The sequence below is a fragment of the Stegostoma tigrinum genome, chromosome 1, assembly GCF_030684315.1.
Source record: "Stegostoma tigrinum isolate sSteTig4 chromosome 1, sSteTig4.hap1, whole genome shotgun sequence".
NCBI lineage: Eukaryota > Metazoa > Chordata > Chondrichthyes > Orectolobiformes > Stegostomatidae > Stegostoma > Stegostoma tigrinum.
In genome coordinates, this window is record NC_081354.1 from 182,428,510 (window position 1) to 182,453,818 (window position 25,309).

The 25,309-nt window shown below is 42.6% G+C and overlaps 1 protein-coding gene across 7 annotated transcripts in view; it reads right to left on the minus strand.

Moving 5' to 3' along the window:
* Positions 1-24,363, minus strand: part of LOC125459155 (RING finger protein 145-like) — a 175,897-nt gene extending 151,534 nt beyond the window's left edge. For 2 of the 7 annotated variants that reach the window (XM_059650500.1, XM_059650495.1), the window contains exons 1-3: positions 24,142-24,363; positions 11,995-12,062; positions 3,203-3,310 (exon numbers count right to left, since the gene is read on the minus strand). The gene's annotated coding sequence lies outside the window, so the exon portion shown is untranslated. The remainder of the gene's footprint in view (positions 1-3,202; positions 3,311-11,994; positions 12,063-24,141) is intronic. The other 5 variants (XM_059650511.1, XM_059650503.1, XM_059650505.1 and 2 more) reach the window with 5 other exon arrangements.
* Between the last annotated feature and the right edge of the window lie 946 nt (positions 24,364-25,309).

Consider the following 25,309-nt stretch of genomic DNA (forward strand, 5'->3'; position numbering starts at 1 on the left):
AGATCCTCTGATCTTCCTCCAAGAAAATGATATCTTTCCTCAAATAAGGGGGTCAAGGCTACACAGAGTACTCCAGATGTGGTCTCACCAACACCTTGCACAGTTATAGTAAGACTTCCCTACTCTCATATTCTAACCCCTTTGAAATAAGAGCCAACGTCCCATTAGCCTGTGTGCTAGCTTTCTGTACTTTGTACTCAAGTACCCCCCCCGCCCCGCAAGCACTTTGTATTGCGTCTTTCTGCAGTTTACTCAATTTAAACAGTTGTTATTTATTCTGCCTTCCGCAATGAACAACTTCACATTTTCCCACAGTATACGCCAACGTTTTGTCTAGTTACTTAAGCTGCAGGACTTTTGCTTCCTTCCTCCAAGGTATTAATGAATATTGTAAACAGATGTGGGCCCAGTGTTGATCCCTGTGGAACCCCACTAGTTACAGATTGCCAACCCCTACAAAAGCAGCATTAATACCCACTCACTGTTTCCTCCCCATTAGCCAATTTTCTATCCATGCAATATACTACCTCCATAAACCATGGGCTCCCATTTTATGACTTAACCTTTTGTAATGTACCTTGCCAAACGCCTTCTGAATTTCAAATACAACAACAGTAAAAACAGAAGTTGCTGGAAGCTCAGCCGGTCTGGCAGCATCTGTGAGGAAAAATCAGAGGCATCAGACACGAAACGTTAACTCTGATTTTTTTCTTCAAATGCTGCCAAACCTGCTGAGTTTCCAGCAACTTTGATTTTGTTCCTGATTTACAGCTTCCGCAGTTCTTTCAGTTTTGATTCAAATACAACAACATCTACTGGTTCCACTCTAGCTACTTTGGTTCAACCTTCCTTGAAGAACTCTAATAAATTTCCCATTTCCTAAAGCCACCTTGAGTCTGCTTGATTAAATTAAGATTTTCTAGATGTTCCGCTATTACTTCCTTAAGAATTGATTCCAACATTTTTCCAACAATAGATGTTAAGCCAATCAGCAGACAGCTACCCAGGCGATGCCTCGTTCTCTAACACTGTCATGTTAACAGATTTCAAATCCTACTGTAACCTCTTCAGAATGCAAATATTTTTGGAAAATCTTCAATAATACATCCTTTACCTCTATAGCTACTACTTTAAAGATCCTATGATGTTCTGACTTTTGAGCTATCCACTAAATTTGCTGAATCAATGGAGCAGCTGAGTATTAGCATTTCCTTAGCACTCCATTTCCATCTGTAACTTGTACTGCTGTCCCAAACAAGTGGTCACCTTTGTACAAATTAGCATCTGAGATTTGTATCCATCCAGAACAGCTGGAGCTCACCTGCACATACTTAAATGTGTTGCACGCATCTCTTGCGAATTGTTACAATGAGCTGTGAGTGTAATGAAGAACAATGCAGCTAATGGAAGTTTGCTTGGGACCGAGTTCTGTCTGATAATTTGTCTGCCTTTTGACAAGCAAAAATCAGAGGAAAAGATTTGTGACTCAGGTCTCTATATCCTTAAAGCTATAAATGCACCCTTCCAGACTTTTAACCAAAGGGTCCAAACATAAGAAACTGCCACAGTTGGAATGCTATCCACATCTTTTAAAACTCATTTCAGGATGTAGGCATTCCTGGTTTCCTTGAGAAGCTAGTAGTGGTCCCTCTTACAGAGAATACAGGAGTATTCAATCAACCCTTTGAATATACTCTAGTGCGATCTTGGGTGATCATCCAGAGCAGTACACTGTTCCCTCTTTCTCTCAATGTTTTTTGATTTCTTTAGCTCTAAGAATGATATCAAACTCCTTTTTGAAAGCATTCAATTCTTTGGCCTTAATGACTTTATATAGCAGAGAATTTGACAGGCTGAAATTTCTCCTCATCTCAGCCCCAGTTGGCCTACACCATACTTTAGACTGTGACCCCTGGTTCGGAACTTTCATTGGGAACATCCTTCCTGCATTTACCCTGTTGAGTCTTGTTAGAATTTTATAGGTTTCCATGAGATGCGCCTGGTTCTTATAAATTCCAGTGAATATACACCTAACCAATCCAGTCTCTCTTCATATGTCAGTCCTGCCATTCCCAGGAATTAGTCTGGTAAACTGCCATTACCCTCCCTCCATAGTGAGGACTTCCTTACTCAGATAAGGAGACAAAACCTGCATTCAATACTGTAGTTATTCTTCTTGATTGCTTACATATTTTTCTAATAATTTGATGCAAATGAACATTGCCTTTCAGAAGGGAGTTTGACATGCACGAGAGGAATATCTGTGTGTTACTAGCTGGACTGGTTCATCAGATTTATCAGCTGATGCCAGGTTAACTTGGCTGATACCAGGTATGGAAGGATTGTTTTACGAGGAGAGGCAGAGTACGTTGAGCCTGTACTGATTAGAATATATAAAAATGAGAAACAACCTTATTAAAACGTACAGGATTCTTTGAGGACTTGACAGGGTAGATGTGGAAATGTTGTTTCCCCTTGTGGGGGAGACTAGGGCCAGACAAGATAATTTCAGGATAAGGAGTCACACACATAAGACAAAGATAAGGAAGAATTTCTTCTCTCAGAGAGTTGTGAATCTATGAATTTTATTTTTACCATTGAGTGTTGTTAAAGCTTGATCACTTAATAAAATCAAGTTTATGACAGATGAGTAAGGGAATCAAGGGTAAGAGATAATAGGAACTGCAGATGCTGGAGAATCCGAGATAACAAGGTGTGGAGCTGGATGAACACAGCAGGCCAAGTAGCATCTTAGGAGCAGGAAGGCTGACGTTTCAGGCCTAGACCCTTCATCAGAAATGGGGGAGGGGAAGAGAGTTCTGAAATAAATAGGGAGGGAGAGGAAGGCGGATTGAAGATGGATAAAGGAGAAGATAGGTGGAAAGAAGACAGACAAGTTAAAGAAGCGGGGATGGCCCCTGAGGTTTGTCCGGAGGGAGAACGGGCCATCCCCGCCTCTTTAATTTGTCTGTCTCCTCTCCACCTATCTTCTCCTCTATCCATCTTCGATCTGCCTTCCCCTCTCTGCCTATTTATTTCAGAACTCTTTTCCCCTCCCCCATTTCTGATGAAGGGTCTAGGCCCGAAACGTCAGCTTTCCTGCTCCTAAGATGCTGCTTGGCCTGCTGTGTTCATCCAGCTCCACTCTTTGTTATCAAAAGAATCAAGGGTTATGGGGAAAGGGCAGAAAAGTGTTACTAACCTTATCAGAGCAGCCATGATCGCATTGAATGGCAGAACAGGCTCGATGGACCAAACGGCCTACATTTGCTTCTATGTTTTATGGTTTTATGTTGCCAGATTCTAGAGCCTGAGTGACAAAAATTTTAATTAAGTCCTGCTCAACATCATCTCTGTGCCCAGTGTGAAAAGTTAACAAATTTCCTCACTTGAGACCAGTACAATTTCCAGTCTTCATCTAAGTGTCCCAGAGTCTGCTCATGATATTTATGCAGAGCTAAGATGCAACAATGGCAGTGTGAGACAGGAATCTCACGCACAGGCCCAAACCTCTAAGGATGGCAGTCTTCCTCCCCTAAAGGGCATTTGCTGAATTTGTTTGTTGCTTTACATCTGTCCCGTTGGTTCCTTAGAGCTCTGAGATGCTGCCAAGTTATGTGCCAGACACTATCACATTGTAACATTAACCTTTACCAAGTCTATCAGCTTTGTATGTCCAAATTTGAAAGGACAGAATTCAAATTCACAAAAAAAGATACAAATTCATGTTCACTGTGTTGCTGCCCCATGGTAACATAACCAAGCATTCCAGATAAATTGCGTCTGCCATACTTACAATCATCATCTTTGTTTCAAATCCTATTAACTCTTACAAAGAATATAGGAGCATTCATTCAACCCTTTGAATATACTCTAATATGATCATGGGTGATCATCCAGAGCAGTACACTATGCTTTCAAAGTGATTATCAGTGCACTATCAGAAGAAGCATTGTGTTACCTTGGCAACTGATACAGTGACAGTTTCAATATTCAGCAGAGAATAAAACAAAATCAAATGTTAGAATGTTCCCAAAGGTTAATATCAATTTGAAATGGTGAGGTAACTCATTACTTTACAAGCTTTGGTGTGGTTGCACTTAGAACACTGTGTGCAATTCTGGTCCCAATGCTTTGGAAATTATATTGCAGCAAATATTGTTATGCAGAAGTGAGTAATCAGAACAATTGAGGGACTGTGGTAATTATGAGGAGCAATTAGGTGAATTGGGCATGTCCTTCCTAGAACAGAGAAGGTTGAGAGGTGATTATTGTTTTCAGGATTCTGTACATAATGCAGACCTTAATCAACACTTTCAACTTTTTCATAAAATCCCAACACTGTGGAAGCAAGCCATTCTGCCCACTGGATCCACACCACCTCCTCCAAAGAGCATCCCATCCAGATCCATTCCATTTCCCACAACTAATCCACGTAACCTGCATATCTTTGGACTGTGGGAGGAAACCAGAACACCCACGCAGACACGGGGAGAATGTGCAGACTCCGCACAGTCACCCAAAGCTGGAATCAAACCTGGGTTCCTTGTGCTGTGAGGCAGCATTGCTAATCACTGAGACACTGTGCCACCCACTGATGAAGGAAAAGATTCAGCAGGAGAATAGCACAAAGCCTGGGGCTTGAAGGAGGTATATTCATATCAAACTTGTGAAAACAACATGTCTTATAAGTTCTCAGTTGATGGAGCAGCCTTCTAAGAAGTGGAGGTAGTTAATATTAATTCATTAAAATGGAAATTAGATTGGTTTTAGGGTGGATATTAGCCATTTTTTGGAAGCAACATATGAGAAACTCGAGAACTAAAAGCGAGAAAATGCAACATGCTTAGATGACACAGGTGACGATGGCTCTCAATTACTGTGTTTTTTTCCCAAAAGTACACTTAATTGACAGAGATTGATCATTCTGAATAGTCAGACTGTGCCATTATTGATGTATTGGGTGACAGCCAAGATACTGGAAAGCAAACAGATTAAATTTGATATTTCTTTCATTTATCAATTCCTATCTTCCTGTGTACAATATTCTTTTGGCATGATGATGTAAGGAGTAAAAGATTCAAAGTTCATAGTTCAGGGTGTTTGTTCCAAATCCATTATTTTTTATTACTAATTCACCAAATGTCGGCATTGTCGGTAAGGCCTGTGTTTATTGCCCATCAGTAATAGCCCTCACGAAAGAGGTGGCGAGCTGTCTTGTTGGCCTGTTGCTATCATTGGGTGTAGGGACACTCACTGTACTACTCAGAGGGAAGTTTTAGGATTTTGACCCATTAACTTCGAAAAAACAGTGATATAATTCCGTCAGGATAGTGTGTGACTTGGAGGGAACTTGCAAGTGGGATTAGTTTAGTTTGGGATTATGTTCGACATGGATTACTTGGACTGAAGGGCCTGTTTCCATGCTGTATGACTGTATGACACTATGGTGTCTGTTGACCATGTCCTTCGAGATTATAGAGGTTGTGGCTTTGGAAGGTTTCTTTTGTATTCATTTGTGGGACATGAGTGTCGCTGTCTGGGGCAGCTACTATTGCCCATTCCTCGCTGCCCTTGAGAAGGTGGTGGTGAGTTGCCTTCTCAAACAGCTGCAGTGCACCTGCTGTAGATTGACCCATAATGCAATTAGGAGGGGAATTCCAGAATTTTGACCCAGCGACGTTGAAGGAACGGCAATGTATTTCCAAGTCAGGATAATGAGTGGCTGGAAGGGGGACTTGGAGGTGGCGGTGTTCCCATATGTCTGCTGCCCTTGTCCATGTAAGTGGAAGGTTTGGAAGGTGCTGCCTGAGGATCTTTGGTGAATTTCTGAAGTGCATCTTGTAGACAGTACACACTGCTGCTACTGAGTGTCAGTGGTGGAGGGAGTGGATGCTTGTGGGTGTAGTGCCAATCAAGCGGCTGCTTTGTCCTGAGATAATAGGAACTGCAGATGCTGGAGAATCCGAGATAACAAGGTCTGGAGCTGGATGAACACAGCAGGCCAAGCAGCATCTGAGAAGCAGGAAAGCTGATGTTTCGGGCCTCGACCCTTCATCAGAAATGGATGGTGTCAAGCTTCTTGACCGTTGTCGGGACTACACCCATCCAGACAAGTGGGGAATATTCCATCAGAAGGCTGTCTTGTGCCTTGTGGATGGTGGACAGGCTTTGAGGAGTCAGGAGGGGAGTTACTCACCACAATATTCCTAGCTTCTGACCTGCTCTTTTAGCCACTGTGTTAATGTGGTGAGTCCAGTTGAGTTTCTGATCAATGATAACCCCCAGGATGTTGATAGTGGAGGATTCAGTGATGGTAGCACCATTTAATCTCAAGGTGCAGTGGTTAGATTGTCTCTTACTATTGGTGGTCATAGCCTGGCATTTGTGTGGTACGAATGTCACTTGCCTCTTGTCAGCCCAAACCATGATATTGTCCAGATCTTGTTACATTTGACCACAGACTGCTTCTGTAACTGAGGTGTCATGAATGGTGCCGAACATTGTGCAATCATCGAGTAACATGTATAACTCCAATCACCGGAGAGTTTGCCCCCGATACCAGTTGATTCCAGTTTTGTTAGGGCTCCTTAGTGCCACACTTGGTCGAATGCAGCCTGGATGTCAAGAGGTGCTGTCTAAAGAGCCTTTGCAAGTTGTTTCAGTGCATTTTATAGATAGCACATGCTGCTGTCACTGTGTGCCAGTAGTGACAAGAGTGAACAATGAAAATGATGGGTGGACTGCTAAACCAACTGGCTGCTTTCTCACAGATGGTGTTGAGCTTCTTTATTATCATTGGAGCTGTACACATTCAGACAAATGGAGCATATCTCAATATACTCCTGACTTACGCATTGCAGATGGAAGACAGACGTTGGGAGAGAAGGAGGTGAGTTACAATCTGCAAAATTCCAGGTTCCTGACCTGTTTTTACAGCCATAGTATTTATATGGCTGGCCCAATTCATTTTCTGGTCAGTGGAACTCCCAGGATGTTGACAGTGGAGGATTCAGTAATTAATATTCTGCATATAACAATAGACATTCCCACTTCTAACAACATAATCAAATTTTGTCTATTTCTTTATTCATTTACGGAATAAGGTTGTCACTGGCTGGACCAGCATTTATTGCCCTTCCCTAATTGCCCAGAGGGCAGTTAAGAGTCAACCACGTTGCTGTGGGTCTGGAGTCATATGGAGGCCAGACCGGGTAAGGATGGCAGTTTCCTTGCCTAAAGGACATTAGTGAACCAGATGGGTTTTCCCAACAATAAGGAATGGATTCATGGTGATCACTTGATTCTAAATTCTAGATAGTTATTGAATTCAGATTCCACCATCTGCCATTGTGGGATTCAAACCCAGGTCCCCAGAACATTGTCTGTGTCTCTGGATTAACAGTCCAGCGATAATACCACTAGGTCATCGCCTCCCCGATATACTGCCATTGTTCTGCAACAACATCTCCCAAAGAGGAAATGTGGATAGAACATTTCTCCCTTAAGGCTGCTCTACCAATCAATTAGATCATGGTTGAGCCACTTTTGTTTCAATTTCTATATTCCTAACTATCCACAATAACCTTTGATTACTTTACTTAACAATAACCTATCTACCTTAAAACTATTTCAAGCCCCCTTCCTCCAATTCCTTCTGAGACAAAGTTTCAAAATCACATAATGCTCTAAGTGGAAATATTTCCACCAATCTCCATCTGAATGAAAAGATGACCCTTGATATTAAAAATGCCCTCTCATTCTGGATTGGAAATACCATTATCATGTCCATCTTATCCAGAAATTCAGGATTTTTCACTCTTCAATCCAGTCACAGCATTCTAAATATCTGTAGAAACAAGCCCAGTGTGTCCAACTTTACTTCATAAGACAACCAGCTCATACCAATATATCATTGACATACAAACTAAACATCCTGGGAGTTCCACTGACCAGAAAATGAATTGGGCTAGCCATATAAATACTATGGCTGTAGAAACAGGTCAGGAACCTGGAATTTTGCAGAGTGCAACTCACCTCCTTATCTCCCAACATCTGTCTTCCATCTGCAATGCATAAGTCAGGAGTATATTGAGATATGCTCCATTTGCCTGAATGTGTACGGCTCCAATGATAATCTAGTAACTCTCCTCTGAACCATCTCCAACTAATTTATATGCTTACAAATGCAAACTGCACACAGCACTCGAAAGGTGGTCTCACCCAAACCCTGTATAACTGAAGAATAAAATTCATATTTTTATGTTCAATTCTTCCTGTAATAAAGGATAACATCCCATTAGCATTCTTGGTTATATGCTGTATCTGCACACAGTTTGAGATTCAAGAATCAGAATACTTAAATTCCTCTGCTCCTCATAATTCTGCAGTCGTTCTCCAGTTGAATTGTTTTCAGATTTTTAAATTTTTCCTGCCAAAATGAACTCCACATTTTCCTGCATTCTGCTCCACCTGCCAGATTTTTGCCCACTCACTCAACCTGTCTATATCACTTTATAGACACATTGTGCCATTCTCACTGCTTGATCTCCCACCTCGTTTTATGCCATCCATGTACTTGGCTATAGAGTATTCACTTTCCTCATCCAAGTCTTTAGTACATATTCTGAGAATATGTGGTCCTTGTGGCGGTCCCCAGGTTACAGCTTTCCCCCTTTGTCCCAACTCTGTCTTCTATTAGTTAGTTAATCTTCTATCCTTAATAATGTAATTATTCCAACACCATAGATTTTTATCTTAATAAATAGCCCAAAACATGGTATCTTATCAAAAGCATCCTAGAAATCCAAATGTATTACATTTCCTCCTTGCTACCTCTTCCAAAAAGTATAATAATTTTTTCAAGCATCATGGTTGACTCTGAGCAGTAATATTATGCATTTCTAAATGCTCTGCTATTGCATCCTTTATCATAGATTCCAACATTTTCCCAACAACAGATGTTAAGCTAACCAACCTATAGTCACCTGTTTTTTTTTGCCTCCTTCCCTTTGCAATTTTCCAATCCTCTGGGACTTTCCCAGAATTTAAGGTTTCTTGACAGGTTCCTACCAGTGCATCCACTCTCTTTGTAATATTTCCTTTAATATTCCAGGTTGCACTCCATCAGGTGCTGATGGCCTGTTGGCTTTTTAACCTCATTAGCTTCCTTAGAACCTCTTCTCTTGTGATAGCTATTACACTTATTCTTCCCCCACCTTTGCCCCTGGAGTGTTTAGTATTTTTAAAATGCTACTAATGCCTTCCACCAAAAAGACCAAAGTACTTATTCAACTGCTCTGCTATTTCCTCATTTTCCCCAGCTTTATTAGATAAGACACTCATCTTTACTTTGTCCTCTATCTTTCCTTTCACATACCTTAGGATGCTCTTGCTGTCCAACTTAATATTACTTGCAAATTTGTGCCCAAATTACTTTCTTCCTAATTTTTACTTTGGTCATCTTTTCCAATCCTCTGACTTACTACAAATCATTGTCTCCTTCTATGCTTTCTTTTTTGAATTGATATTATCAGTAATTTCCTTGGTTATTTGTGTTTGATTTATCCCCCTCTTTATTATGGGGTATATCCTTGTCGACTGATGAATTACTTCCTTAAATATCCGTCTTTATTCCTTGGCTTCTTTTCTGGTAACTTCCTTCCCTAGTTCAACCCAGCCCACTCAGCCCTCATTATCTCGTCTATTACCTACCATTAATTCTAAACTGTCACTTTCCAAAGGTTCAGTACTCACTTTATTTATATTTTTCCTTTATCTGTAGAAATTCTTGGTATCTATTTTTATATTTTTAGCTAGTCTCCTCTCATATTGTAACTTCTTCCTTTTGTAAGATAATTTTCTGATGCATAAGTGGGCCACAGATCAAACACAGTTACTTTTATCTCTGGGATTTGGATTGGAACCTAGCCCAGATCTGTGGGTGAATTTGGCTTCATCAGAGATCAATTGACAATAACATGGGGAATTGACAAATTTGACATTCTAGTCATGTAGTTGTCTAGCAAACATCTACGCTTATTTCACAGAATCATTGTTTATATTATTCAAGTGAGTTTTAATGAATAAATTTCTGTAGTGCCTTTCACATCTTCAGTCAAACCCAAAGTCTATTACCCCATTCAATTATTGTAATTTGCACATTGTAAGCTCCCACAAATGGTAGTGTGATACTAAACAGACGTTTTACTTCTACTCATGCTGGTGAATCATAAGTATTGCTCAAGTCACTGGGAATAACTTCCCTGTTCATCTTTTAATAGTATCAGAGGATGATTTATATTTAGTTTGGAATATTTATAGAGCCATAGTAATATATATGTTAAAGGTTATGGTGAGAGGGTGGGTAAGTGGAAATGAGGCCTTGAAAAGATCAGCCATGATCTTATTGAATAGCAGAGCAAGCGCGAAGAGACAGATAGCCTACTCCTGCTCCTGGTTCTTATGTTTTTATGTTCACACAGTGCAGAAACAAACTCTTCAGTTCAACTAATTCACATTGACCACACAGCCCAATCTGACCTCATCCCATTTGCCAGCATTTGGCCCATATCAATGGGAACCCTTCCTATTCATATACCCATCCAAATACCTTTTAAATATTGTAATTGTACCAGTTCTATCACTTCCTCTGGCAGCTCATTCCATACATACACCATTCTCTGTGTGAAAGCGATATCCCTCACGTCTTTTTTTTTAAATCTTGTGTCTCTCACCTTCAGCCTATGCCCTCTAGTTGTGTATTTCCCTACCCTGGGAAAAATACCTTGGCTATTCACCTTATCCATGCTCCTCATGGTTTTATAAATCTCTATAAGCACATCTCTCAGCCTCCAACACACCAAGGAAAAAAGCCCCAACCTACTCAGCCTCTCCCTGTAACTCAAACCCTCCAGTCCCAAAAGTGCAAAAGTGTCAACATGGGGCACTAGGGAGTTAAGTTGCCTGGATCAAGAACCTATTCCCTCTCAGTACTTTTTTTTTGTCTTAAACTCATTCTCCTCAAAGTTTGTGAGTTCAAATCCACTGGAAGACTTCATCAGCACAAGTCAATGGCTCCACGAGGAAGTCTTCATTGATGTAACCTGAATATCACCACTATCTCCAGACAAATAGAAATCAGCCAGTCATGACTGATCCAGGAAGAAATCTCAGTGCCAACAGCTTGTGAGCAGTGACTTTAGCTACAAACTAACATTTGAATAAACTGTGAATAATTATTTTTCTTGAATGTAAGTGTTACTTGGCCAGATTAATTTTTAAGTTAACAATCTGGAGAGCTTTAAAATTTCCTTTTCCCTGACTTGAAGAATGCGTTTATATTCTGTCTTTCAAGAAGTGTAGTAGCTTTTAAACCTTTTGCCGTATCTTCTTTTGAGTAAGTTTGTTTGCAATTAATCAGTTCTATACTTGTTACTGAAGGGCTGTGGTTGACCTGCATCTGACACTGAGCTGTGTACAGTCAGACAGATGAAGAGTTGGCATGACTAAATTCAAACTTTTTTTGGTGGATTAGGGAGGAGTAGAGAACTGAAATCAGTTAATCCTACTGAAACTGATAGCTTCTAGATCAGTAAGAGAATCAAGGGTTATGGGAAAATGGACATGAGGAATGTCGGATCAGCCAAGTTCCTATTGAATGACCGAGCATGTCTGAAGGATCAAAAGCCTTCTCCTGTTCCTACTTCTGGTGGTCATGTGGAAAACAGTAATAACAATCTACTCGATAGAGCCTTGGCTAAAAATTGATTTTTCTAATTTCAAATAACCTTCCCACCCATCCCCCAGATCCCTTTCCAACCCCGACCCCTTCCCTTCCATTCTACCTATCGCCACCTCCCTTCCAATCCAGAAGCCAACCGGATTCATCGCTCCCATAAACCAACCAGGTCGTACCTACTGCCGGTGAGAGGGTGCCGTTCCACAACCCTACCCCCTCGTCCCCCAACATCCAATCGTAAAGAAGGGTAATACCTGAAATGTTGACTTTGACTCCTTTGGACGCCGCCTGGCCTGCTGTGTTTTTCCAGCCTCCTGTTTATCTACAGCAAATGTAAAAGTTGGCAAGTTTGTTACAGCTATATAAAACTGTAGTCAGGTCACATTTGGAATATTGCATGCAGTTCTGGTCGCCACACTACCAGAAGGACATGGATGCTTTGGACAGAGCACAGAGAAAGTTTACAAGGGTATTGCCTTGGATTGGAGAGTTTTAGTTCTGAGGAGATGTTGGATAAACTCTGATTGTTCTCACTGGAAAGACGGAGGCTGAGGTTGGGGGGATTGCGACCTGATAGAGGTGGATATTCAGAGGCTTTTTTTTTACCCAGAGTGGAAAGGTGAACTACACGAGGTCACAGATTCAAGGTGAGAGGGGGAAAGTTTAGAGAATTGTGGGAAAAAGTTTTCACCCAGAGAGTGGTGCGTACCTGAAATGCACTGCCAGTGGAGATGGTGGAAGCAGACATATTAGCAATGTGCATCTTGATAGACACAAGAGCGGGAGACAAACAGAGGGATAGGTCCCATGCATAGGCAATGTGTAGTGGGTCTAAATAAGGATTATGAATCAGCACAGATTTAGTTGGCCAAAGGGCCTGTTCCTGTGCTATATTGTTTTGTTTAAAGGTGCTTTTGACATTACCCCAAAATGTCTAGTTCTAATTTTAAGAATATGTTCCCTTATTCTGGAAGGACTTTGATACCAGAGGAAATAACTCCTCTCTATCTAACCAAAAACATTAAAATAACTGCAGAATGTTCTGTCAACAAAATGACCCTCTGTGCTTCCAGTTGCCTGGCATTTAGCAAACCACCATGTTCCCTGGCCAATAGCGTGGTCTCAGGTTTGGTGCTATGCTCCAGCGAAGCTCACAGCAAGCTGGAATAACAGCATCTCATTTTCTATTTGGGAACTCAGTATCAGGAATCAATATCAACTACAATAATTTTAGGGCCTGAACACCTTCTTCCACACCCTTACACCCACCAGCACACCTCAGGTCTTGTCATTGTCATGGGCTGCATTTAACACAGCCAATCCATTCTCACCAACTCACTGTCCCCATAATCAGGTTTTCTCCTTCCCTGTGTTACTATGAATCTTCCCTTTATTTACCTAACTGTCTTTTCTCTGCCCCTGGGCTGTCCACCTGTCCATTCATTCCTTTCCACATTCGCCATCCTCCCTCCAAACCTCCCTATACCATCATCAGAATAAATATCACCTTTTCCTCACAACTATCAGTTCTGAAGAACTCAACACATTAACTCTGTTTTTATCTCTTTCCACAGATGCTGCCAGATTTGCTGAGTTTCTCCAATAATTTCTGTTTCTATTTAAAATTTCCAGCATCCGCAATGGAAAACCGTGGTTAAATTTGTGTTTTGGCATTATTTCTGAAGCATTGTTCTACTTCTGTTGTAGCTGGATTCCCTCCTCGAGAAAGCCTCCAAGGAGGTGATTAGAGGCAGTGCCTAGCTCGCTCGTAAATAAAAATACCAGCAGCTGTTTGAATGCTCAGTGTGCCCTGGAGCTGCCTCGTCACCCATGAGCCTCAGTAGGAGTGGGACTTATCAGCTTCTCAGCCATATGCCCAGCAGAGTGCCCTGTCATGACTGAATGACTATTGCTTTTAAAAGAGGGATAGTCCAAGTTCCTTGTCTCCTTTAACCATTCCTCTCCTTTCCTGAACAAGAGGTGATCCCATATTCCAGCTTGAAAATAAAAGCATGGTGTTATACAGCACACAAACAGACTCTTCGGTCGAACTCATCCATGCCAACCAGATATTCTAAATTAATCATTTCTCAGCATTTGGGCCATATCCTTCTAGCCCATTCCTATTCAGAAACCCACCCAAATGGCTTTTAAATGATTTGGAGTTTGCACATTCTCTCCGTGTCTGTGTGTGTTCCCTTCGGATTCTCTGGTTTCCTCCCACAGTCCAGAGATGTGCAGGCGAGGTGGATTGGACATGCTAAGTTGCCCATAGTTTTCGGGGATGAGTAGGTTAGGTGGGCTATAGGGAGATGGGTCTGGGTGGGATGGTCCAAGGGCCAATGTGGACTTGTTGGGCAAAAGGTCCTGTTTTCACACTGCAGGGATTCTACAGGCTATGATTTCATAATACTATTCTATGCAACTGTACCAGCCTGCATCGCGTCCTCTAGCAGCTTGTTCCATACATGCATCATCCTCTACATGAAAAAAATGCCCATATGTAACTTCTAAATCTTTCCCCTTGCACCTCAAACCTATACTCTGTAGTTTTGGACTCCCATATTCTGGTAAAAAAATTGACCCTGTCCATGCGCGCCCCCCCCCCCCCCCACCCCACCCCCCCCCCCCCCCGACTTTATAAAATTCTGTAAGGTCTTCCCCTCAGCCTCTGACATTCTGTGAAAATAGCCCCAGCTAAATCAGATTCTCCCTGTTTCTCAAACCCCAACAACATCCTTGTAAATCTTTTCTGAACCTTTTCAGGTTTCACAACATCCTTCCTATAGCAGGGAGACCTGAATTAAACACAGTATTCCAGAGGTGGCCTAGCCAATGTCCTGTACATGTGACGTTGGTGTGGGAGTAGAGGTCTCTTGCCTTTACAAGCCTGCTGAGCCATTTAACAAAGTCATAACTGTTTTGTCTTGCAACTCCATTTCGCCAAATGATCTCCTATCCCTAAATCCCCTTTGTACCCAAAGATATACCAGTCTCACACTTCTGTGCTTGCATACTCATTGACTGAGTGCCCTCAGCTCTCTGAGGTGAATAATTTACAACTCTTCAAGACTTAACATTTGTCTGCCAAAGGCTGTTCTTTCTCTCTCTGCGCTGCACCCACTATTTCACCCTCTATTTTTCCTGGGCCCTCCACCCCATCTCACCTTTAGCAAACACACCAACCATTTCCTGGCTATAATCAGTTCTGAAGAAGGGTCACTGGACCCAAAATGTTAACATGCCTTCCCTCAACAGACGTCCTCAGGTATTTTGAGCTTAGTTTACGTAGTCATTTCCTGTAGGTGAACCATCTTATCCTAAGAACAAGTCTGGTGAATATACAATGTAATTACCAGGGAGAGCATATCGTTGCTTTCATAAGTAGACTGAATTGGACACAGTAACCTAGTGTGGCCTCACCAATATGAAATGAAAGTTGTACATGGAGTTAGGATTAATTATGGTACTTGAGATTTGATGGAATGATGAAGGAAGTACACAACAAGGCCTTGAATATTAGGGCTGGGCCATTGAGCATGACAACATGAAGCACTTCTTAAAATGTGGAAACCTGATGTTCTCTCCCCTGGAAGATTGTTGAGGCTAGTTGAAGGTGGGGGACAGAGTGGTCAACTGAAAATTTCAAAACTGAGGTTAGTAGAATTCTGTTAGGAAAAGGTAGTAGTAATGGAAGCCAAAATAAATTAATTTAAGACCTCAGTTAGTCATAGCGGTGCCTAGTGGTATTAGCATTGGACTATTAACCCAAGTATTCTTCCCAAGACCTGGGTTCAAATTCCACCATAGCACATTGTAGAATCCCTGCAGTGTGGAAAGTGGCCATTTGGCCCATAAAGTCTGCAACAACCCTCCAAAGAGCATCCCACCCATACACAGCCCCTCACCCTATCCCCACACCCTCCATTTACCATGCCTATTCCACTAGCCTGCAGATCCCTGAACACTATGGGGCAACTTTGGTGTGGCCAATCCACCTGGCCTGCACACGTTTAGACTGTGGGAGGAAACCAGAGCACCAGGGGCAAACCCACACAGAAGAATGTGCAAACTCCGCACAGACAGTCACCCGAGGGTGGAATTGAACCCAAGTCCCTGGTGTTGTGAGGCAAAAGGGCTAACCACTGAGCTGTCACATATGACAGAATCTGAATTCAATAATCTGGAATTGAGTGATTAAGATGGCCATAAAACCGATGCCAGTTGTTGGTGGTTAAAAAAATAGTCCGACTTGGCTCAGTCATATCCTTCAGGAAAGAAAATCTGTTGTCCCAAACTGGTCTGGCATATATGTGACTCCAGTCTCACACTAATGTGGTTGAATTTTAACTGCTTTCTGAGCAATTAAGGATGGGCCTTAAATGCCAGCCTCACCAGCGAAGCCCATATCCTGTGAATATATATTTAAAAAATAATCTCACTGAATGACACAAAAAAATGGAGGGACTGAGCGATCTGCTCCTCTGTATCCTTGGTACGGAAGCAAAAAAAAACAAAGGTGTTGAGTTTAGAGTTTACAAGGAAATGAATTCAAAAAAATCTGACCTTTGGTGGGCCGGGATGAGAGCAACAAAGCCTTGTAAGCCTGTGGAAAGCAATCTGTCTAAGAATGCATAGTCATCTTTTTAATAGCTGTGACTGTATGCCATGATACACATTGACTGTTAGCATCCTAAATTGCCACTCGGTTGCACAAAACGAGAAATACACAATTTATAAGCTATTGCCCACGTCTTTGAAGCAAATAGAAATAATAGATTAGATGGCACAGGGAAATGGGATTGGAGTAGTTGACGTAATTGGCCAAATGGCTCCCTTCTGTAGTGAAATGTCCGTGGCTTTGATCCATTTATTTTTGTGCTTACTTGTTTTTCCATATGTCTGCCTGAAGCCCGGGCCCATTACTGAGACAATCAGATGGTGCGTGCAATATGTAGTGCCTCACTACTTTAATGCTTGAATGGTTTGTGTATGCTGCAGTTTTTATTCTGCTCCTTGCATTCCTCGGCTTCTTCACTTTGCCCTGTAGCGATACTCTCAATGCATCAGCAGCTTGTCCCAGAGACAAGCTCTTTAGTAATTCTAACTGAAGATGTTTCATCTTCCACCCACCCCCCTCCCATCCCCCCATCCTTCTTGTCACCACCCCCACAGCTATGCCTTCAGGCGGCTCTTTGCAACACCATCTGAGTTCTGATGAGATTAGAAAGCACAGGAGAACACCAGTCAGCCCAACATGCTGGTGAAGGTGCCAAATAGTAATTCCCACTCCCGTGTTCTTTCTACTCAGTATTTTCCCAGCGCCTCTCTACTGATTGCAAACACCATGTCTCTATATCCTTTATTTCCGACCCTTTGTCCCAATGAATCGCGGTTATAATACAACCAGGTTACAAAGGAGCAGTGTTCCAAAAGCTGGTGATTTCAAACAAACCTGTCGGACTATAACCTGGTGTTGTGTGACCTCTGACCTTGCCAACTCTAGTCCAACACTGGCACCTCCACATCACGGCCACCTATGAATCGCAATCTCTCTTCCCCATTCCATTACCTTTACCAATGTCATCTCTCCCATTCCTTAATACCTGACCCTGACCTTTCTCACCATCTTTCTCATACACCCCTGCTATAGCCTTTCTCCCTTCCCATAGCCCCTGCCCTCTCTAATTATCATGTCCCTCCGATATACCCTCTGTCCTCATACTGTAAACCCGATCCCCTAAACTCCCTTCTCTATTGCATTTTCAAGAAGGCTTTCAAAAAGGAATTCGATATATTGCTCAGGAAAAAAGGGATCACGGGGTAAGGAGCAGAAGCAGGAACAGGGTACAGAATGGAATGCTCAGCCATGATCATATTGAATGGTGGCGCAGGCTTGAAGGGCTGAACAGCGGCGCAGGCTTGAAGGGCTGAATGGCCTATCCCTGCTCTTATTCACTATGTTTCTGCACCACCTGTCCAATATTATCTCTCCTTGATCTGATAACCTCATGTCAAGTCATATCTCAAACCCAAACTACCCGCTCACCTTTAATCCTGCAGTACATCGTAGGAACATACAAATTTACTGCAAGAGTAGGCCACTCAGCCCCTTAAACCTGATCTGCCATTCAATGAGACCTTGGCTAATCTGATTATTCCACATTCCCACCTGCCTCTGACAACCATTCACCCATTTGCTAATCAGGATCCCACCTACCATTACCCTAAAAATAGTTAAAGACACTGCTTTCACCGATTTCGAGGAACAGACCCTCTGAGAGGAAAAGAACTTCACAATCAAAGCAACTAGAATAAAGAACAAAGAACACGAACAGGCCCTTAGGCCATCCAAGCCTGCGCTGACACATTTTGTCTTTCCATATTAAAACTATTTTCACTTACAGGATCCGTATTCCTCTGTTCCTGGATAACAAGGTGCAGAGCTGGATGAACACAGCAGGACAAGCACCATCAGCTCCTCTGATGCTGCTTGGCCTGCTGTGTTCATCCAGCTCCGCACCTTGTTGTCTCAGATTCTCCAGCATCTGCAGTTTCTACTTTCTCTGAAACAACTCCCTCAGTTCCCTAGAGATAATAGGAACTGCAGATGCTGGAGAATCCGAGATAAAAAGGTGTGGAGCTGGATGAACGCAGCAGGCCAAGCAGCATCTTTGGTGCAGGAAAGCTGATGTTTCGGGCCTAGACCCTTCAGGCCTGAAACGTCAGCTTTCCTGTTCCTAAGATGCTGCTTGGCCTGCTGCGTTCATCCAGCTCCACACCTTGTTATCCCGATGTTCCCTTCCCATTCTTGTATTCATCCAGGTGTTTTTTGAATGCTGCTAACGTGTCTGCTTCCACCACCTCCTCTGGCACAACATTCCAGGCACACACCGCCCCTTGTGTGAAAACCTTGCCTTGCACATTTCTTTTAAACTTTGAATCTGTATCCTCTCATGATTGATCCCTCCCCCTGGGAAAAAGCCTCATACTTTCCACTCTAGCCATGTCATTCACCATATTATATACTTCGACCAGGTCGCCCCTCAACCACCTGCGTCCAGTGAAAACAAACCCAGTCTATCCAACTTTCTTAAGAGAAAAAATGCTTCATACCCAGGCAACATCCTGGCAAACCTTTTCTGTATCCTCTCCAAAGCATTCACATCCTTCTGGTGATGTGGTGACCAGAACTGTGCATAATAAGGTTCCTGTTACCTTCACAACAGAAATATTTTACACTTAAGTAGCATTTTCACGACTATGGGACATCAAATTATTTCACAACCAAATAAGTATGTTTGTTTCTTTCAATGTAGTTGCTGTTGTAAAAGAGGAAACACAGCAGCCAATTTGCTCAAAGCAAGATCCCATTGACAATAATATGCTAATATGATCATTAATTTTTTTGTGTGAGTTCATGGGCAATGCACAACAACTCCACTACTCTTCTTCAAAATATATTAGGGGATATCATACATTCGATACTCAATAGACAAGAGACAACAGGTGCTGGAGTAGGCCACTCAGCCCTTCGAGCCAGCACCACCATTCATTATGATCATGGCTGATCATTCACGATCAGTATCCTGTTCCTGCCTTATCCCCATAACCCTTGATTCCACTATCTTTAAGAGCTCTATCCATCTCTTTCTTGAAGGTATTCAGTGAGTTGGCCTCCACTGCCTTCTGGGGGAGAGCATTCCATATATCCACCACTCTCTGGGTGAAGAAGTTTTTCCTCAACTCTGTTCTAAATGGCCTACCCCTTATTTTTAAACTGTGTCCTCTGGTCCTGGACTCACCCATCAGCGGAAACATGCTTCCTGCCTCAAGAGTGTCCAATCCCTTAATAATCTTATACATCTCAATCAGATCCCCTCTTATCCTTCTAAACTCAAGTGTATACAAACCCAGTCGCTCCAATCTTTCAACATATGATAGTCCCGCCATTCTGAGAATTGACCTCGCGAACCTACGCTGCACTCCCTCAATAGCAAGAATGTCCTTCTTCAAATTGGGAGACCAAAACTGCACACAATACTCCAGGTGCAGTCTCACCAGGGCCCTGTACAGCTGCAGAAGGGCCTCTTTGCTCCTATATTCAATTCTTCTTGTTATAAAGGCCAGCATGCTATTAGCTTTCTTCACTGCCTGCTGTTACCTGCATGCTTGCTTTCATTGACTCATTTTTAAGAACATCTGGATCTCGTTGTACTTCCCCTTTACCTGACTTGACTCTATTTAGATAGTAATCTGCCTTCCTGTTCTTGCCACCAAAGTGGATAACCACACATTTATCTACATTAAACTGCATCTGCCATGCATCCGTCCACTCACCTAGCCTGTCCAAGTCACCCTGTATTCTCATAACATCCTCCTCACATTTCTCACTGCCACTCAGCTTTATATCATCAGCCAATTTGCTAATATTACTTTTAATGCCTTTGTCTATATCTATATAATTCACCTAAGCGAGGTTTAAGATTTTATTTAATTTGATTTGATTCATTATTGTTGCCTGGACCTAGATACAGTGAAAAATACTGAATTGTGTTCTACCCAGACAATTCATACCTTAAATAAGTACATCAGGGTAATAGAACAGAATGTAGAATATAGTCTTATAGTTACAGAGAAGGTTCAGAGAAAGGTCAACTCCAGTATAGAACTTAGAACAGTACAGCGAGGAACAGGCCCTTCGGCCCTCGATGTTGCGCTGACCTATCATACCGATCTGAAGCCCATCTAACCTACACTATTCCATGTACGTCCATATGCTTATCCAATGACGACTTAAATGTACCTGAAGTTGGAGAGTTGTTGCTGAGAAATCGGCGGACTGTGTTCATTGGAACCCAAACAAACAGACAAACTGTGCCCAGAAACCATAACCACTCTCCCTTACATCAGACATTTCGGAAATGACTGCCAGACTACTCAGACCTCTTGGCAATATGGTAGCCCACAAACCCACCAACACACTAAAACAGCAGCTAATGAACTTAAAAGACCCCATACAGACAACAAATAAAACGAACGTCATCTACAAAATGCCTTGCAAGAACTGTGACAAACACTACATTGGACAAACAGGCAGAAAGCTAGCCACCAGGATACATGAACATCAACTAGCCACAAAACGACATGACCCACTATCACTCGTATCCTTACATACAGATGAGGAAGGACACCACTTTGATTGGAACAACACATCCATCCTAGGACAAGCCAAACAGAGACATGCATGAGAATTCCTAGAAACATGGCATTCCAACCAGAACTCCATCAACAAGCACATTGAATTGGAGCCCATCTACCACCTTCTGAGAAAAAGAACAGGAAATGACATCACCAATGCAGGAAATGACATCACCAACCCAAGGAAACCTAAACAGATAATTAGAAAGTGGGACATAACACCAGTGCTTAATCGGAGGCTCACTGATGATGTTACCTAGAGTGGTGATGAAACGTCTGAAAGCGAACCTTCCAGCTCAGCGAGAAAACTCACATCCAGAACCTCAACCTGAGCTACAAATCTTCTCAAAACTCGCTAGCCCTTAACACTCACTGAGTAAAGAACCTGCCTCTGATATCTGCCTTAAATCTATCAACGCTCAATTTGTAGCCATACCCCCCTCGTACAAGCTGACGTCATCATCCTCAGAAAAAGAATCTCACTGTCCACTCTATCTAATCCTCTGCTCATCTTGTATGTCTCTATGTTGCTCCTCCATCAGGTGTAGTGTGAGAAGCTTCAAGATGGAAATTTACAAGTAAAAGATCAAAAGGCCAGACAACTGATGCAAATGTATTGAATAAACCCAACACGGCTGGCCGACTACCTCCTGTTATTTCTTTTCTCAGTTAGAAAGCAGATGCAGGTTTCAATTGATTTAAATGCAAATGCCAGAATTTCTTTCAAGTTACTGCCCAAGATAACTAAAGATTTTAACACGGTGTGGTGCTGGATGAACACAGCAGGCCAGGCAGCATCAGAGGAGCAGGAAAGCGAATGTTTTGGGTCGGGACCCTGACCCGAAACGTCAGCTTTCCTGCTCCTCTGATGCTGCCTGACCTGTTGTGTTCCTCCAGCTCCACACTGTGTTATCTCAGACTCCAGCATCAGCAGCTCTTACTATCTCTAACTAAAGATTTTATCAGTGTTCACAAGAGGTGACATCTCAGGTCAGACCATGCATTTTAGATGTGAGACCTTGTTTAGAATCTGTCTGTGTTTTAACCTGGAGTTAAACTAGTTTATTTCCAAAGTAGGAACTTATAACATGCCACATTGTCAATAAATTGCGCACTTTTTGAACAAAATAGAATGTATCAGCAAAGACAAATCTGCAAGTACAAATTCACCCCAAAGATTTAGACATGTGTGTGTGTATGTATGTGTGTGTGTGAGAGAGGGCGAGAGAGACAGACAGTGCGTGGGTGTGCACAGGTGTATGTGTGTGTGTGCATGTGTGTATGTGTGTGTGTGTGTGCGCATGTATAGGAGAGAGAGCGAGGGTATGTGTGTGTTGGGGAGCAGAGGCAAAGAGAGTAGTGTATGTGTGTGTGTGAGAGAGAGGCAGAGAGTGCACGTATGTGTGTGTGTGTGTGTGCGTGCGTGCGCGCGAGAGAGAGAGAGGCAGAGAGTGTGTGTGTGTGTGAGAAAGAGAGAGAGAGAGAGAGTGTGTGTGTATGTGTGTGTGTGCGTGAGAGAGAGAAAGACAAGGAATGTGTGTGTGTGTATACGCCTGTGTGTTATGTGTGCATACGCACGTGTGTGCATGTGAGAGAGACAAGGAGTGTGTGTGTGTGTGTGTGTGTGTGTGTGTGTGTGTTGTGTGTGCTTACGCATGTGTGTGCGTGTGTGAGAGAGAGAGATGAGATAATGTCTGCGTTGTGTGTGTGTGAGGGAGAGTGTGAGTGTGTGTGCTTGTACACTCACACTCTGTCACACACATGTGGGAAATGTTCATCCTGGAGACCAGTTCCTAGTGGTGTACCGCAAGGGTCAGTGTTTGGTCCACTGCTGTTTGTCATTTTTATATATGACCTGGATGAAGGCGTAGAAGGATGGGTTAGTAAATTTGCAGACGACACTAAGGTCGGTGGAGTTGTGGATAGTGCGGGAGGATGTTGCAGGTTACAGAGGGACATAGATAAGCTGCAGAGATGGTCTGAGAGGTGGCAAATGGAGTTTAATGCAGACAAATGTGAGGTGATGCACTTTGGTAGGAGTAACCGGAAGGCAAAGTACAGGGCTAATGGTAAGGTTCTTAGCAGTGTAGATGAGCAGAGAGATCTCGGTGTCCATGTATACAGATCCTTGAAAGTTGCCACCCAGGTTGACAGGGCTGTTAAGAAGGCATACAGTGTTTTAGCTTTTATTAATAGAGGGATCGAGTTCCGGAACCAAGAGGTTATGGTGAAGCTGTATAAAACTCTGGTGCGGCTGCACTTGGTGTATTGTGTACAGTTCTGGTCACCGCATTATAAGAAGGATGTGGAAGCTTTGGAAAGGGTGCAGAGGAGATTTACTAGGATGTTGCCTGGTATGGAGGGAAGGTCTTACGAGGAAAGGCTGAGGGACTTGAGGCTGTTTTCATTAGAGAGAAGAAGGTTGAGAGGTGACTTAATTGAAACATATAAAATAATCAGAGGGTTAGATAGGGTGGATAGGGAGAGCCTTTTTCCTGGGATGGTCACAGCGGGCACAAGGGGGCATAGCTTTAAATTGAGGGGTGAAAGATATAGGACAGATGTCAGAGGTGGTTTCTTTACTCAGAGAGTAGTAAGGGAATGGAACGCTTTGCCTGCAACGGTAGTAGATTCGCCAACTTTAGGTACATTTAAGTCGTCATTGGACAAGCATATGGACGTACATGGAATAGTGTAGGTTAGATGGGCTTGAGATCGGTATGACAGGTCGGCACAACATCGAGGGCCGAACGGCCTGTACTGTGCTGTAATGTTCTATGTTCTATATAGGGCATTGGATGGTTATGTAAATAGAAACAATGTTCAGGCTTATATGAAAAGGTGGGAAAATGTCAATAAGTCATGATGATCATTCGAAAGGCCAGAACAGACTCAATAGACTGAATAGTCTTCCTCTGCACCATAACAATTTTTTGATTATGTGAGGGACCCTACACCTTTAATCTCCTGCAGAGAAATTACTATAGAAAGCCATAAATCATAAAGTCATCACTTTATAATATACAATCATGAACCGTTAATACACCTCCTGACTCCCCAAAGCCTGTCCATCATCCACAAGTCACAAGCCAGGCGTGTGATGGGATACTCCCCACTTACCTGGATGAGTGCAGCCCCAACAACACTTAAGAAGCTCAAATAGGGACAATATCACCCAGATTCCCCTGCAAGCCACTCACCTGCAGACTGGAGAGCATATGATGTTCGGTTCCCCTGCAAGCCACTCATCTGCAGACTGAAGAGCATATAATGTTCGGTTCCCCTGCAAGCCACTCACCTGCAGACTGGAGAGCATATGATGTTCCTTTATTGGCACTCAGCCAAACTCATGGAACCCCCCTCTCCTACGGCACTGTGGATTTACCAACAGCACACAGACTGCAACAATTCAAGAAGAGAACCCAGGACGATTAGAAATGAGCCATAAATGCCGCCTAACCAGCAACACATCCCTCCTGTAAATGAATTCCTAAAAAAAATTGAGATGACTAAAGGAATTGTTCAGTTGGACAGGGAGAGATCATTTTCTCTGGCAAAGAGTGCAGCTCTCAGAAACATATGTTCAAAATCAGAGCCCACTGATCAGATGCAATGTTAGAAAGCTGTGTTTTTGCAGAAAGCATTATCGTAATCTCCAAATTTCTCCCCCCGAAAAAGCAGAGGGTTAATTCAAGCTCACGTCGATTTCAGATTACAGAACCAAGGCTGATCGATCAAGTTAAAACCTGCTTTAATTGACTGTCAGAACAGGTTTGATGGGTTGAATGGTTCACTTCTATGCCAAAGGGAAATTGGGTATGTTCCTAAGAAGAACCCTCATACAATCAGATAGTGACTGCACTGAAGTACATTTATGAATTTTTTAAGACATTTCCCCTTACTCCTTAGCCACCACAGGACTTTGTATGCTGAAGACTTTGATTCCCCTTAAATCTAATAACTGTGTTTATAAACAACAGTGAACATGGCCAACAGTGTGGGAGGAAAAGATACCCTGAAGAGATGGTTGAAATGGGTCAGCAAAAGAACTGGAATTGCATATTGCTCCACAAAAAGGCCCACCATTTCTCACTGGGCCAAGGATGTAATCAAAGAAAGAAATAAACTATTTATCATTGTCATAAACTTAATGAAAAGTCGCTAGTCCTTCCCGCTTCTGCACTTCAGTGGAATCCAATCTTCCTCTGGTCTACTTCTGATCCAAAAGTAATCAACTGCACTATCATCCATTCTCCATCTATTGGCAATAACCTAGCGACTGCTGCAGGTGCGTACCATTTATAGCTTACTAAGGGCAGGATCTGTTTCTGTTCAGCAAGTCTGAACATACTGCTCACTCAGATTTTT